This window comes from Mesoplodon bidens (genome assembly GCF_964165515.1).
Source record: "Mesoplodon bidens genome assembly, contig: HAP1_SCAFFOLD_723, whole genome shotgun sequence".
Classification (NCBI taxonomy): domain Eukaryota; kingdom Metazoa; phylum Chordata; class Mammalia; order Artiodactyla; family Ziphiidae; genus Mesoplodon; species Mesoplodon bidens.
The window spans coordinates 21,740-38,888 of record NW_027672664.1 but is presented as its reverse complement, the minus strand read 5'-3'; the positions used below and the strand labels follow the sequence as shown (position 1 = coordinate 38,888).

The 17,149-nt window shown below is 36.9% G+C and overlaps 1 long non-coding RNA gene across 1 annotated transcript; it reads left to right on the top strand.

Annotated features, from left to right (window-relative positions):
* Positions 1-3,231: 3,231 nt before the first annotated feature.
* Positions 3,232-5,419, top strand: LOC308609847. Its single transcript, XR_014014362.1, has 2 exons — positions 3,232-3,301; positions 5,149-5,419. It is a non-coding gene; the product is annotated as an uncharacterized lncRNA (long non-coding RNA).
* The last annotated feature ends 11,730 nt before the right edge of the window (positions 5,420-17,149 follow it).

Sequence of the window (17,149 nt, the reverse complement as noted above, 5' to 3'; positions counted from 1 at the left end):
AGAACCTACAACAATCATTGGCACATAAGAGTCACTCAGTAAATATTTCTAGGGTGAAAAAAAGAAAGGTGATATATCCTTACCTTAGATTATCCACTGCACATTTTGGTATCCTTTGCATTACTTGCTCAAATGATCTTACACTCCAGCCATACGTACCTATTGGCAGTTCTTTAGGCCCACCATTGCTCTGTATGCCCTCGTGTCTTTTTTTTAATTTAATTTTATTTTTTTAACATCTTTATTGGAGTCTAATTGCTTTACAATGGTGTGTTAGTTTCTGCTTTATAACAAAGTGAATCAGCTATACATGTACATATATCCCCATATCTCGTCCCTCTTGCGTCTCCCTCCCACCCTCCCTATCCCACGCCTCTAGGTGGTCACAGGACATATATACACTCACTACCAAATGTGAAATAGATAGCTAGTGGGAAGCAGCCACGTAGCACAGGGAGATCAGCTCTGTGGTTTGTGCCCTCTTGCTTTTTAAATCTTGCTGTAGCCTCTGCCTAGAATGTTCACTTCTGAAACTTTTTTGTTGTCTTTCACACTTCTACATTTCCTTCAAAACACAAATCAGGTGTCCTGTTCTTCAAAAATATTTCATGATGAACTCATTCTTTCTCTGTGTCCTCCTTCCCACCCTGGCACCCTGTCCTGGCACTTATCTACTCATTATGTTATACTATTCTGTCCAGTTGAAACTCCTCCCAGCTTTACCAGAGACCACTTGAAAGCAGGGACTGCTTCTGACGTCAAAAGCACAATGCCCCAATGCCTGGCATATGACAGCTACTCATAAATGATCAATAAATGAACAACAACCCACCTTATTCTTTTTTCTTATCGTAAGAAGCTACTCTTCATTGCTTTAAACTTCTAAAATTGCCCTGAGGGATATAATAGTAATGAGTGTTCCTGAAAATCAAGAGAATGGACACTTATGATAAGTAGCTTGAAGATTAGCCAAGTGAAAACTGGAATAGCTCTCAAGGAAGAGGAGTGAGGCATTCAGGCTCCTTTAGGAGTAGCAAGTAGCAGTGATGCTGGTGTTCACACTGCCATGAAGAAAACCACTGCCATGTGAAGCTCCTAACACAAGTAAATATGTAGTATCTCTGAGGTATGTGATAGTATGTGAGAGTAGATCATGACAGAACTCTTCAGCAACCTTGTTTCTGGATTTTACCTCATCCAGCATCACTTGGTGTATGTTGAGGTAATGCACAAATTTTACTAGGTAATTAGTCTAGGACTTATTCCTCTAGGGTAGAAAGATGCTATCTTACTCCAATCATGTTGCTATAACAAAATACCACCAACTGGGTAGATTATAACAACAGCAATTATTGCTCACAGTTCTGGAGGCTGGGAAGTCCAAGACAGAGGTGCTAGCTTGTTTGCCTTCTGACACCAGGAGGAAAGTGGAACGTAGTCATGTATGTCCCTGCAGGTATTTGTAGGTTGTCTTCCACCCTGAGATTTCTCTGCTGCCTCCCCTCCCCTAAACAAGTGTCAGAGAGGATTGGAGCTCTATCTTCACAGCGCTTGCTGACTTTTCAAGAGAAACATTGTACAGATAGACCCACAGACATACTGAAATAGATATCCGCAGCTCTGTTGGATGTGTAGTATTTAGCTTCTTCGGTCTGTGTGTGAAACACTCCTAACATGCTTCCCCTCCTCCAGTGCCCACAGGGCCACCGGATTTCAGCCTGTTTTCTCTGTTCTGTTAAACACACCTCTTTTTCTAGCAGCTGAATGGGAAGGAGGATCCCCCTTTCAGTTGTCATCTTCCTCGAAACTGTTCACTCTAAATGAATTCTCACATTTCCCTTCTGAATCTATCTACCATCTCCCTCGATGTCCAAACTCCTCCTGATAGACAAATTTATTGAGCGCTTAAATGTATACCAGTTACCGTTTGTCAGTGGCATTTAACCCTCACAAATATTATCCACATTACACAGTTAAATATTGAGGCTTAGAGAAAGTAAGCAACTTGCCAAAAGTTGCAAACTTAACAAGTGACATGTCCAGGATTCAGGCACAAAATATTTGAGCCCAGAGGCCATGCTCTTAACCATGAAGTGAAACCCTCTAAACAGGAAGAAGTTAACACCTGTTCAAGGGAAATGGAGGGTCCATGCTAGCTCCCTTATTTATACCAGCTGCCCGAGGGGAAAGTTTAACAGAAAAGTGTTCCCATTTAATTTTTCTGTTTCTTTAACCATTGAATTAAACAATAACACATCCTCCTTAAATGCAATCTCTCTTTGATTCAAGCTTTCTGATTATTTCAGAAACTTCAGTGAATAGTTTATATCTTCATAATTTTTTTCTTTAATTTCAGAACTTTGTGAGAAGGATAATGCTATTTTCTTTTAAGTGATTAGATAATTTTGTAATTTTCTATGCTAAAAAGTATACTTATACTATAGTATATATAAATTCTATGTATTTAGTGTGTACTTTTGTTAAAGCATTGTAAAATAACAACTGAATTGTACTCCAATAAATACATCATTTTCCTCAACATTGACTTAATGTGCACTATAGTTCATATTTTTTTCTGATTAGTTCAGAATTAGAGAATTACCATTTTGAGACTGGTTTTTACTAACTCTAACTTCCATGTTCCTAATTTCCATGTTCCTAATGAATAAACTAAGCTTTATTTATCCTTAATATTTTCTGACCTCTTCACTTCAATTGGAAATCTGGATTGTTTCAAATGATTCCCCTACCATCTCCACCACAAATTTAGCTTTCTCTTTCTCTAGTATAAGAAGAGCCAGCCTGCTTCTTACATTTAGGCCACTTTCTGATTATTATTCTATAATCTCTGTATTCCCCTAATTTTAACTTACTGTTAGGAAGTAAAGTTGGCCCTCTCTCTATTCAAACCACTCCTGTATCCTCCAGAACCAGCGCCTACTTCTACTTTCCTGAATGAGGTCAACTACACTTCACCAAGCTTAATGTTTTTTAATTTTAACTAATTAATTTTTTAAAAATTAATTTTATTGAAGTATAGTTGATTTACAGTGTGTTAGTTTTAGGTGTACAGCAAAGTGATTCAGTTATACATATCCATATATCTATTCTTTTTCAGATTCTTTGCTCATATAGGTTCTCATAGACCAAGCTTACCAATTTTATAGTTTCATTGCCTGTCTTCATCTATGCCATGACCTCATTTCTCATTCACATCTCAAAATTAAACTTTCAGAACTCCATTGCAACAACGATCAGTGGTCTAATGAACTTGTATAAGATGACCAGAAGTTGAAGTATTGTAAGCATTAGTAATATAAAAGTCCAACTTCTGTCTGTTCTGCAAATGAATATATGTTTAATCCTAAATATATGTTTAGTACTAAAAGTTTCACCATGGTAGTGTGAGTCTTTCCAAAATTTATTACATTCCTATTATATGCCAAGCACTGACTTACTCTTTGATTTCATTTTCCCCCCAATTTTGTTTTCCAAACACAGAATGACAACTTGGTGAAAAAAAACCCTGCGGTATATACCAAATACCAAGATGTGCATCCTCTGCCCATCCTCATTTCTGTATTCCCACTCATCCCATCGTAATTAGATTCTGCCACTTTTCTCCTGAGCCCTATAATAGTCTCATGTCTACTCACTTCCCATCTCTTCCCCGTCTTTTAATCTCAAATACAGTTCATACATACAGAACGTCACCTGAATGATGTTCATAACTGATGGCTGCTTGCTTTCTTAAGAATGCTTAAAAGATGCAGTGTTGGAAGAGAAAGCTGTCACCACCTGCTGACTTGTGCCCAAAGTCTCAGAGGCTGAAACTTCTGCTTTCATAAATGGGGAGGTCCAGCACAGAAGTGAATTGAAGAAGTGCCACAAAAGAGCTTATGAGCCTTTTAAAGACTTCCCAGGAGATATACACACACACATACATGTACACAAGATGTTCAGTGTGATTTCAGAGAAATTCTCAGAGACCTCATATGTCTCGAACACTGGGTAAGACCTCTGCTTCCAGACATTCTAAAATTTACTCTTGAATAATGCAACCCAGAGAGTGGAGTACTTGGACCAAATTACTTATATCCCTTATAGTATTATTTCTGGCAAATTACCCCATCCGCTTTTGGCTTGCATAACACACAATTACAAGAACTTCTTTTCTATCTATTGGTAGAGGTCCTCTTCCATCACATCCTGTATACAAAGACTATATAAGTGCACATAATGTCTTACATATTATTTCATAGGGTTAACAGATACTTGGTGTCCAATGTAGAATAACATGGACTATGGGCTAACAGTGTTCTATAAAGAATAAAGTAGTTCTTTGTAAACTAGACTGTTTATATATTTCATACACACGCTTTGTTTCCCAGTTATTCTCTCTTATCACTTAATAAATTCTTTTGATGTCTTTTCTATATCATTTGTACTAAAGTGAAACAAAGCAAGATGTTTTTGATTGCTCCATACCTGGACAAAAGTGTTAGAATGGAAGCCTAGAGGCTGCTATGGTGGTAGCAGTCATAATGAAAATGAGAGAACCCCTAAATGGATGTGGTTTTCCTGCTTCAATTACCTGGAGATTGTTTTCCAGTGCTGACACCAGGATGTTCTGCATTTTGCTTTAGTGAAAGGAATGAGTGTTTCCTCTACAGTTTTAATTATAATTTTGTTTCCTCTAAAATGGCTATGTAATTTCATTGACCATTGAGTTAATACAAAGTGAACTCCTTGGCCTGGCCCTCCAGGCACTCCAACTGTTCTAACCTATCCCTGCTGCTCCATCACCTCCCCTTCTCCTACACATGGGCCTGTGCTGCCATCAAACTGCACAAACCTCTCTTCTCTCAAGTGCTGGGGAGTTTTCTAATCTCTGTGTCACTTTTCATTCTGCTGATTATGTCAGGAATCGGATTTTCTTAGATGCGATGCATACTAAATCTACTTTACACGTATAACATGCTTATATAGTTAGTAAATTTGACAAAAAATTATTAAATGATACCTAATGATGACTACATTATAAAATCATATATATATGCTTTTTCATATATATTCATGTCTTTCAACACTAACCTCACCCTCTCCATTCTCATAATACTTAAAATATGCTTGCTTTATGTTGTCCAGGCCATTGCATGTGGTGCTCTCTTTGCCTGGACTTCTCTCCTTCCTCCGTTCTTCTACTTGCTACCACTTCCCCATGTAATGACCCGATTTGGAGAAGACTTGTTTCTGCTTCTCTTATGGGTTCCCTTAGTACCCTATTCTAAGTTCTATTAATTCAGACTGCATTGTAACTCCCTGTTCATTGTCTTACTTGCTCATTGTGTCCCCAATGCCTATACAGCACCTAACGTTTGGAAAGTACTCAAATAAATGAAAGTTGGTGACATTGAAATACATGTATAACTGGTTTAGAAGAGTTAAATGATCATTGTTATTGAAAGTCATAAAGATACTTACGCCTTTGAGCCAGTAATCCAGGAGTCAAAAATTCAAATGCTTTCAGGGTCAAGCAGGTAATCTAAATGTACAATGTTGGCCTGGGGGAAGGCAATGGGAATACAGGTTACTGTACTTGCCTCACCTAAACACATTCAGATTTACACTTTTATAAATACTGTCGATACAAGCCAAACAAACCATAACCCCTGTCTCATTCAAAGAAACAATTCTGTAGAGGAAAAAAATATTCATAATAATATTATTTGTGAATCTATCTGTAATAAGGAAAAAAATGAAGACAAATAGCTAGTAATAGGAAGCGGATTAAATTAAATATAGATTGTATCCATTAAATATCATGTATTCTTTAACATTAAAATAATCCCCCAATTGTAATATATGAAAAATGCTTTCGTTATTGGAAATGGTGAAGGAATAACACAAAACTCTGTGTTTGCTGTAATTGCAACCATGTAAAAATATACATCCTTGTTAAAAAAAAAGGATTATGCAAAATGAAGATAACTATGTTAGGGTGCTCAAAATAGAAATGATTTTTGTAAAGTTCAGCATTTAATAATGCCGTCATTTTTCCAATCCTAGTCTCTGGAGAAAGCTTTGGCAATATCTCTTGGAGTCTTAGAAGATGATACCTAGCAAGCAGAACCAGGTTACTTTGGGTAAAAGCTGAAGAATATGAATTGTGGGCTGAGCTACAAATAACATTGTCATAGCAACCTCCAAAGATTTCATAGAAAAGGCATGACTTGGATTTCTCTTTTTTTTTTTTTAAGGAAAATGACTAACAAGATCCCTTTTAAAACAGTTCCGATATAGTGCGGGATAAGATACAATAAGTTTGATAAAGAGTTTTGTTGAGAAATTGGGATAACCTGGCAGAACCTTGAGATCAGAAGTGAGACTCCCTAGTGTAGCCTTAGCACATTATTTTGTGTGTGTATTGATTAGTTTTCAGTGACGTAACACTTATGTGATGCCAATCTGCCTTCCCTGCAGATAATATTTATTTAATAATAAAATATTAAGAACAATATAATAATTCTATAATGATAATAATGGTTATTGTTAGTAAAAAAAGTTCAATTCTCCTTGTTAAGAGACATTTAATATATTTCTCTGATTCTTTATAAAGGCTTGATTATCTGTTCTCAGGGTTCTTCTGTGATACTATATATAACCTCCTGGAAACAGAGGACTGTGGAAATACTGATAGTGTCAACGGAAATCATTGTAACTTCTTTGGAAAGGGCGTATTCCATCAGTCTCATTGCCTCATTTGTTAAGCTGAATCGCCATCCTCAGTGACAGATCTTTTCAGTGTCCAAACTTCCTGCAAGGATTTATGTATTAACCCCATTCTGTTTGAGTTTAGATCAGGAGTGTCCCTTAGGTTATTTTAGGAGCCCAGGTTTCCTGTAGTTTGCAAAAGCTGGCCCAGCCCACTGGCAGAAAATCTGCTTCTGATAGCATAGTCCTGTGGTAACAACTTTGGTATCTTGCACAGATAAGCAGCCTTGATATAGGTCCATGTGGTTAAGGAGGAAGACATTGTCAGTAATTACTTTTACGGGGAAAATGCTAGTTAGCAATTTTTTTCCAGTTCGAGGTAAACATGTAAATCTGGGCTTATCATAAATAGCAATATATCCAAAGTATCATTCTCAGACTACACACAAATTTTTGACTCTAGCTTTCTGTGTAACGTTAGAAAAACAAACAAACAAAAAAGCATAGTCAGATCACCTGTTACCTCAAAATAAGGAGCTGTGTGGCAGCATCGGGAAGCATAATGAGTGAAGCCAGAATTAACAAGTAGCAGGGCTGAGTGTGGAACCCCTGCAGTTCAGGCCTGACCATTGAAACTGGCACCTGATTGCCCTTACAAGTACTACCTGTTCACTCAGTTCTTGAAACAATCAAATGTATACCGTAAATATCATGGTTCTGCTAACACCTTTTGTGTGTTTTCTGAAGCCACTGGTAGAACTAACCTTTTTAACCATCTGCTGAGGACAGAAGTCACGTTATAAGTCAAGTGGAACTTTGAGTTCGATTTCCATTTCTAAACATTTGACCGCAAAATTAAACCTCTTAAAGAAGATTCTTAAAGAAGAATTCAGTCTTCTGGGTAAGTGGGATCTGTCCACTCGTTCATTCAACAGTTACTGAGCTGCTGCTTCATGTAGAATGTACAAGTGGGTTAAAAGATGTTTGAGGAGATTACTGTCTCGTTAGCCATCCAACTAATCATCACTCATGCTGAAGTTTTGAATCAGAAAAAAAAAGAGTTGAACCAATATTTGTTAAATTTTGCACACAAATAGCCCTAGGGAGCACAGAAGGGAAGATTTTTTCCATTGAAAAAATGTATGACTTTTCTGAATAAATTAATATGTATCTTAATCATCTACGTTTCAAATGAGGAAAAGATTAATTTAACAGAATCATTCTGTAAAACCCCTACTGCTTTGAATCCTATGAGAACTTGTTGCTAATTTGAGGCTTTCAAATTTAAAGTCATAAGATAAGTTGAGCAGTCAATAACCTTGAAATTTAGGAAAGTGACTGACATGGACTAGCCAGAACGTTTTTTGCAGTAATTTGATTTATAACTCTGCCCTAATCACTCTTAAAAATCAGCTAGACAGTAAAAAGTTCTCTACCTTCAAACCTCTTGATGCAGTTTTGCAGATTAATCTGAATGGGTTGAAAATTTGATGAAAGGATGGAGAGCATCTAAATTTAGTTTTTCTGGATAGCCACACACAAAAGAATGAGACTAGACCACTATCTTATACCATACATAGATATCAACTCAAAATGGATTAGAGACTCCAATGTAAGATCTGAAACAATAAAACTCCTAGAAGAAAACATAGGCAGTATTCGCTTTGACTTTGGTTTTAGCAATATCTTTCTGCATATGCCTCCTCAGGCAAGGAGACAAAAGCGTAACTAAACAAATGGGACTATTATCAAACTAAAAAGCTTCTGTACAACAAAGGAAACATCAACAAAATGAAAACCTACCAAATGGGAGAAGATATTTGCAAATCATGTATCTAATATCCAAAATAGATAAAGAATTCAAGCAACTCAACAACAAAAAAGCTAACAATCCAATTAAAAAACGAGCAGAGAAACTGAATAGATATTTTTCCAAAGAAGGTATATAGATGGCCAACAAGCATGTGAAAAATGTTCAACATCACTAATTATCAGGGAAATGTAAATCAAAACCACAGGGAGATATCACTTCACACCCATTAGAATGGCTATTATCCAAAAGACAAGAAATAAGTGCTGGAGAGGAAGTGAAGAAAAGGGAACCCTTGTGCACTTTTGGTGGGAATGTAAATTAGTGCAGCCACTATGGTAAATCACATGGAGATTCCTCAAAAAGTTAAGACTAGAACTATCATATGATGTAGCTATTCCACTTGTGGGTGTTTATCCAAGGAATACAAAAACACTAATCTGAAAAGATATATGCACCCCTGTGTTCATCACAGCATTATTTAGAATAGACAAGATGTGGAGACAACCTAAGTGTTCACTGATGGATGAATGGATAAAGAAGATACACACACACTTACAATGGAAGAATAGCCATAAAAAGATGAAATCTTGGCATTTGGGACAACATGGCTGGACCTTGTGGGTATTATGTTAAGTGAAATAAACCAGATGGAGAAAGACCAATCCCATATGATTTAACTCATATGTGGCATATAAAAACAAGCAAAACAAAATGAATGAAGAAACCAAACTGAAACAAATAGATACAGAGAACAGAGTAGTGGTTAGCAGAGGAGAAGGGGGTGGAGGGAGGGCAAGATGGGTAAAGGGGGTCAACAATATGATGACAGTTGACAACTAACCTTTTGGTGGTGAGCACACTGTAGTTTATATAAATGTCAAAATATAATATTATACACCTGAACCTTATGTGTGATAAACCCATGAAACTATAAATAAATAAAAATTTAATAAATAAATTTACTTTCATTAACTTATGAAACAGCAACATACTTTGCCCAATTTACTTAGCTTCAGAATTTTCATTTGTACAGTTTGAACCAGAAGAAGTACCTTTTTATTGGTTTATTTTTTTTTCTAAAATTCTAAGACTAAATTGTTATTACAATGTCTTCACAAAATTATTAATAGAATGCCTTCATAATTATCTCACGTAAATATTTAGATAAATAGCTATGTAATAGCTGAATTTTCTCAAACTGTTAAAATATTATTTCTAAAGGTATATTTCAGGTTAAGAAGGATTAAGCTGCAGAGATATAATGTTTAATGATATTTCTCAAGTGATAAGAACTTACTGTCAGAAGCATGTAATGTATTAGTACCCTCATTATGGAGTTCAGATTCTCTCTTCAGCAGAAAATGCTCAGGGCATATGTGAGTGATGATAATTTTTTTTTCTATGCCTATATTCCTATAGCATTTCTTATCATGATGTCATTGGGTAACTGCATTTAAAGTGGGCTCTTAGGGACTTCCCTGGTGGCGCAGTGGTTAACAATCCACCTGTCGGGGCTTCCCTGGTGGCACAGTGGTTGAGAGTCCGCCTGCCGATGCAGGGGACACGGGTTCGTGCCCTGGTCCGGGAAGACCCCACATGCCGGGGAGCGGCTGGGCCCGTGAGCCATGGCTGCTGAGCCTGCACATCCGGAGCCTGTGCTCCACAACGGGAGAGGCCACAGCAGTGAGAGGCCCACGTACAGCAAAAAAAAAAAGAATCCACCTGTCAATGCGGGGGACACAGGTTCGAGCCCTGGTCCGGGAGGATCCCACATGCCGTGGAGCAACTAAGCCCATGCACCACAACTACTGAGCCCGTGTGCCACAACTACTGAAGCCCACGTGCCTAGAGCCTGTGCTCTGCAACAAGAGAAGGCACCGCAATGAGAAGCCCGCGCGCCACAACGAACAGTAGCTCCCACTCCCCGCAACTAGAGAAAGTCCACGTGCAGCAATGAAGACCCAACACAGCCAAAAATAAATAAATTAGAAAAAAAGATGATTCTTTAATAAATCAATCAATCAATAAATAAAGTGTGCTCTTAAGCATTTGCCAATTAAAGAAACTCAACATAAAGACCCAAAGACCCCATCTGAGTTTGCTAAGTGATGCAGTGTTAATAAAACTGTGGCTCATTGGAATGTAGTGTGTTACAGGATTTTTTGCACACTTAGCTCTTCAACTGATTTGGTTTGGATTTTAGTCAAATTACTTGGTACCTTGGTTAAGTGGGCTTGTGAAAAATACCTGATATATACAACCACTTCCTTTGGAGCTAATAGCTATGTGTTTGCTAAGTATTTTGTGAGCAGAAAAGATCAGAGAGCAAAGAAAGCTGGATTTCCTTAAAAGCACTGAACTGTAACATGTATGTAAAGACTGGGTAATTACTGGGCAGAAACAGGCCCGCCAGTAAAAGCCAAATATATGCAGCTCCCTTCTTCTGCTGAAAATCTGTCCTAGTTTCATGTTAAATTATATATTAAAAGAATACTGCATTTTTCTATAATGATGTTTTTATAATATAGAGGGTGTTTCTGACCAAAGACTCTACATCCACAATATATGATAAAAGCAAAGGTATAATGATAAAATATCATACTCAACTCATTTAAGTAGTAAAGTATATTCTAAACCTCATAATGGACAAATACAGTCACTGTGAGGTGGTTCTATAAGTCTCTAATATATTTTAAAAAGGTATATATCATGTTCAAACCAATTTCTACTATATCTTAAATTATAACTATATAAAATGAACCCATTAACTTTAATGACCACTTATTTACACTAATATAAGTCTGTTCCCCAACAAGAAAGATGTACATATGTATATGGGTGTTTGTATGAGTTAGATAACTGGCATCTTTTAAAAAACTGCTCAAGAAAGTTTGAAGTAATGAATTTTCATGTAGCATGAGGAGGTAATCAAAATCATTCTCCCATATTTCCTTAATTCTAAGGTGCCATATGTTGTATATGTCCTTAAGTTAGTGAAACTTTTTTTGGAAAGAAAAAGCAAGTACACCCAATGCGCACATTAGAAGGAAAATTCTGGTTTTATAAATTTTATAATGAAAAAAAGAAAATGGAGTACATATTTTTATTTACCTTAGAATTAAATTTGAATTTAAGCTTAATTTCTACAGTAACCTTTAGAAATTTTTATTATGCAGTCTTTCTTGATGATAATTTGTAATTTGCTATGATTGATTTAGAATTTCCAAATTTCCATCCATTTTTAGAATTCAAAATTTTGGCTAAAACCATCAATTATTGGAAATCCTCTCAATGTAGACTGTGCATGAGGCCAGTACCTGAGCTGATCCTCTAGGGAGCTTCATGGAGAGTATAATAAGGGGAGCCCTTGTTGAGTAATTTATAGTTGATTAACATCATCATGAATTGCTCCCAACTTTATTCATGATTCTGAACACTTGAGATAATTGAAATACCAAAAGAACGAGTATAAAGCTATTAGGACGAGTGGATACTTGAGCCTACTCACAGTCTCTTTGAGGCAGAGGCTCATTTTGTGCATAAGTGTAAAGAAATATATTTTTGGAAAAATAATTCTAGTTCCAGTTAGAAGATGGTGAACTCAGAGATTTCATTGATCACTGCTCAAAGTGTTTAGAGCCACTGAAAACATTTCCCCCTAGACATTGACATGATGGACTTATTTTAATCAGCAATTACAAAAGTTGACCAAGTGCCAGGCATCAGTGAGTAGATTATTGGGCAAAAATCAGTCTTTCCCCCTTGTACAAAACCTGGATGCATCCTGTCCAAGGACAGACTTAGACAGGCAAGGGAAAGTTTATTGAAAACGATTGCAATTGGAGAGAGAGATTGGACTAAACTCTGCTGAAACAAAAGGTGGGACAGTTTACCAATTCTGGAGTGAGCTAGTGGACTGGTACTGGAGGACATTAGGAGGAGACTGGTTAATGTGATTAGGCCATCTGTGTTTGCTAATCAGCACTTATTGAAGTTAGACTCTTGCCCTCCCACAGAGAATGCAGTGCTATCTTTCTTGATGATTACATTTCGAAAAATGGCTCCCATGTCCGTGAGAAAGACATTCCTGGGTTGTAAATCTGGCAAGATTACTAGAAGAAGATTTACGTGTCAAAGGGGTGAAAAAAGAATTTGCATGTTTTTTAGAGTGAATGTTCTAAATAAGGGGAGGTCAAGGGCCTATAAGTCAGGAAGAAACCTGTCTAAAGTTTTATTAAGCTGAAAGGAATGTGAAGGCTGTCTTGGTCCATCTAAACCTTGAACACAGGTAAAGATGTTTGCCAACTCTAGAGAAAAGCCTACAAGTACGGCAAGCTCCTTTACCTTTAATCTCCCATCCTCCCTAATCTGATTTAGATATTTCCCTTGTGTTGTCACAGGCTTACCAATATCACAGAATTTATCAGGTCAAATTGCAATTTTTTGTCTGTTTACTACTCTTGACACTAGACTGTAAGGTACCTGAGAACAGGGATCCTGTTGACATTTGTAACCACAGGACCTACTGTAATTCCCCTTACCTCAATTCATGCCTGCTAAAATAAACTGAATTCTAAAAAAATAACAGAAAAGTAGCTGAGATAGGAAATAAGAATGTGGGAATTACAAAAAAATTAAGAGCCTTTAGTTTAGTAAAATGAAGATGGTAAGGGAATATGATCAGAAGCCATATATTCCTAGAAGGTATGAAATTTTCTAGTAAATCCTAGAAAACTAGAAGTTGGCCACACCCAGTGGAGATAGGAAAGAGGGCTCACATTTAATGTACACTATATGGTAGACACTATGTTAGCATATCAAATTTAATCCTTTATCTGTGAAGAAAGCACTGCAAACCCTATTTTATAAGTAAGAAAACTGATACCTGGAGTGGCCATATACCACCTCCAGAACAGTGAACCAAGATTTAAACACTCACCTTTATGGCCCCAAAGCTGTTAAATTTGGCTGCCTTAAACATAAATTATAATAGTTTAAGTTTAGGAGAGAAAAATGACCAATACTTTTAACTTTGCATATGAGATGATATCCCTAAGAAGGGATCACCCTCAAAATATAAATAGAATCAATAAGTATCAGATGTGTCTTTAAATACTAGAGACAAGCAAGGTTGTAAAGAAAACTGGTGATGTTTGGGGGTACCTTGCAAAACTTTTGAAGGTGGTGTCACCACAAGGAGACTCTGTCTCTTGGTAGCACCATCAGCTCTGCTTCTGGATTGGATGGATTTTGAGATGACATTAGAAGTGCTCTTCTCTTAGAGTTAGGACATTCTCGGATTCTTTAGTAATGAAATACCTTTGATTCTTTGCTTTGTCACCAAAAAAGATGGTTTAAAGGAACAACCTTTTTGTTTTTCCAGATACACACTGGGAATGCTATTTACTAACTCTCACTACATGCTAGAGATATGATGGTAGTCCCCTTATATATCGCAGTATACCGTACAGAAAATATTAAGGCTACTGGCATCAGTCCCATATGGTTAAATAAGCTATTTAAAGGAGGATATTCCTGAACTGGAGAGGGATGTCTGGGACAAGAGCAAGCAGGATGAGGATTTAATCAACAATTTAGTTTTCTCTGGAAGCCTGATAAAATTCAAATACCCATGTCTTGCTTACATGGGACTTATTTTTCAACATAGTATGGCTTGACAATTTTTCTTAAGAATTTGGGATGAGAAGGAAAAACATAATAATTTAATCTAGTCAATAAAAGGAATATTGATGTTCCTCATATTTCTTTGAAGTCCTTTGGTAAATTTCTTGACTTTTCATCTGACTGACTTTTACCCTTTTCTAGAAAAAAAGCATACCGGGAGGAAGTAAGACCTAGTGCTTTTTAGTGTACTCTTGGCATTCTTCCAACTCTTCTGGAAAACATCATTCTATCACTTATATTCCTGTAGAACTGTAAGTTGAAATGAAGAACCCTCTTACCCAGCCTCTTACACAAAAGTATCATGATATTCTTTAAAAGACTCTATCCAAACAGACACATTTTAAATAATTATTAGTTCATCATCATGAGCCAAAAAGACTGCAAGGTTGCTTAGCAACAGAATCAGGCACTCTTAACAGGAACATGCATGGGAACAATGGTGAAAAGTGATGGAGATCTTACAAAGGCAAATTCTTTGAATTAAATCTTTGTGAAAAGACATCACGGGGAAAATGAGTTTTTTAACCTAAGAATTGTTTCCTGAGATTGATACATTATTTCATAGCTAAACATCAACCACTTTCCATAGAATAGATAGAACAATGGAAGTTTTAGTCTTTACATAATTTAGGGCACTTACAAAACATTATTTATCAGTGTTAGCTTGAAAATGAATAATATTTCTGTGTTGTCCCATTATCTTTAAAACTGTATAGATACATAAAGAAAGGAAGTTACTTACAAAAATAAATACTGCAAATGTATTTGATTAATGACGTTCTATTTTTATGTCATACATAGACTATAAAAAATTGTATTCTTTTAAATTTGAACAAGATATAAGTATATATATATATATATATATATATATATATATATATATATACACACACATACATACATACACACAAACATGCATTATCTATCTAATTCCCATTTCCAGTGGAAAAAAAAAAGAAAAGAAAAGAAAAAGCCTGCAAAGCATTGTCTCTTTGGGACTCCTAGATTGACTAATTTTTGACTAGTTTGACTGAATGGGCTGATTTTATACTACAATACCTGTAAAGGCACTAACTTGCTTCTATTAGTAAATGGAAGAAAATCCAGTACATATGGGCTCTGTTGATGCAATATGTAAACACCCAGCAAGTTCAAAGAGTAAGCTCAACATCCTGGCAGAAGACCTCAACTTTGACCCTAGTCCCATCTCTGGCTTGGACAATTCACTTAACCACCATAGACCTCATATTCCTCATCTATAAAAGGAGGCCTCCAAGATTACTTTCAGCTCTAAAATTCCTAAAGTTCATGTCCATCAACTCTAAGTAGCATCATTCTTTTTTTCTCACAGAAGAATTGTTTGTTTTAGTGCATTGGTTATTTGACTACTGTCTTTATGTAAATACTAGAAGTAGCAGGCTTGTTCACCAATACATTCAGGTATCAGGCAAAAAACTTTCAATACTGGGTTTTTGTTTGTTTCTTTCTTCATGGCTGATTGCATGTTGCAGAGCTGATTTTTAGTTTCTGGAAGTTAAAAACATGCAGGTGTAGATATAATATGCTGCAGCCATTTATATCACCAGCCATAATGTTTTAAAACAACTGGCTTTTTTGCCTAGTCTTTAGAAGAGGGTTAGATGAGCACTTCTGTTTTCCTTTTCTTGAGAAGTTTTATAAAAACACCAAAAGGTCATCTTTAAAAGGTCAGACAAGATTAACAACAAAATCTTGGAAGACAGCCAGTCCACCAAGGAAACAAACCCAAAGGACTCTTTACAGATGCAAATCTTAAATAAGCAACAGAACCTGAGAGTGGGGTGAGGGCAGGGGAGAGAAATACGTTGTAGCAAAGAAATACATTCAAGAGATGCCTCGTGGCATTGAACTGTTGGAAAGGAGTAGCAGTAAACAAACCTGGCCCCCAGCAATTGCTAAAGGGCACATTCATTAGGAAGTTGGAAGCAAGAAGTCTAAGATCATGAGTCAGAGAAGCAGAATCATGAGCCACACCCACACTGGGTTCTATATGCTATTGTTAAAACAAAGAGAAGTTGATGTAAATCTTTTAATTGCAAGGCATTGAAAAAGTGGTTATTAATCCCACTAGTTGATGCCAGGCCAGGTTTCTGATTATACAACTGAGGATGTAGCTCTATAGTCCTGACAGCTGGGTAGTAGAGAAGATGCAGTTTTCTTCCCACAAAAGTACCACTTCTCCTACTAACAATTCTAAAGGGAGAGAAAGCCTTTAACAGAGAACACGTTAAAGGAGAGTCACAGTTATTTAAAACCAGAAACTTAAATATTGATGGAAGAAGCAAGTAGGTTTAGGAAGAGAGCAAGCTACAGAAATTGATAAAAGCTTTGCACTTTTAGTTGAAATTTTTAAAATTATAAACAGAAATGGAGAATTCTCTGCCATTTGTATTTTATCCAGTATTCAACTAAGTGGCCTATTAGTTTAGTAGGATGAAAAGTATCTTGCTGGCAAATGTGGAAACTAATACTGAAACAAAAATATAAGGCAGAGACATATTTTTGTAGCAAAGGATTTCACCAGCTTTGTCAGGGTTGACACAAGAATCATATTATAGGGGCTTCCCTGGTGGCGCAGTGGTTGAGAGTCCGCCTGCCGATGCAGGGGACACGGGTTCGAGCCCTGGTCCGGGAAGATCCCGCATGCCGCGGAGCAACTAAGCCCGTGCGCCACAACTGCTGAGCCTGCGCTCTAGAGCCCGCAAGCCACAACTACTGAGCCCACGTGCCACAACTGCTGAAGCCCGTGTGCCTAGAGCCCGTGCTCCGCAACAGGAGAAGCCACCGCAATGAGAGGCCCGTGCACCGCAACGAAGAGTAGCCCTTGCTCGCTACAACTAGAGGAAGCCCGCATGCAACAACGAAGACCCAACACAGCCAAAAATAAATAAATAAAAT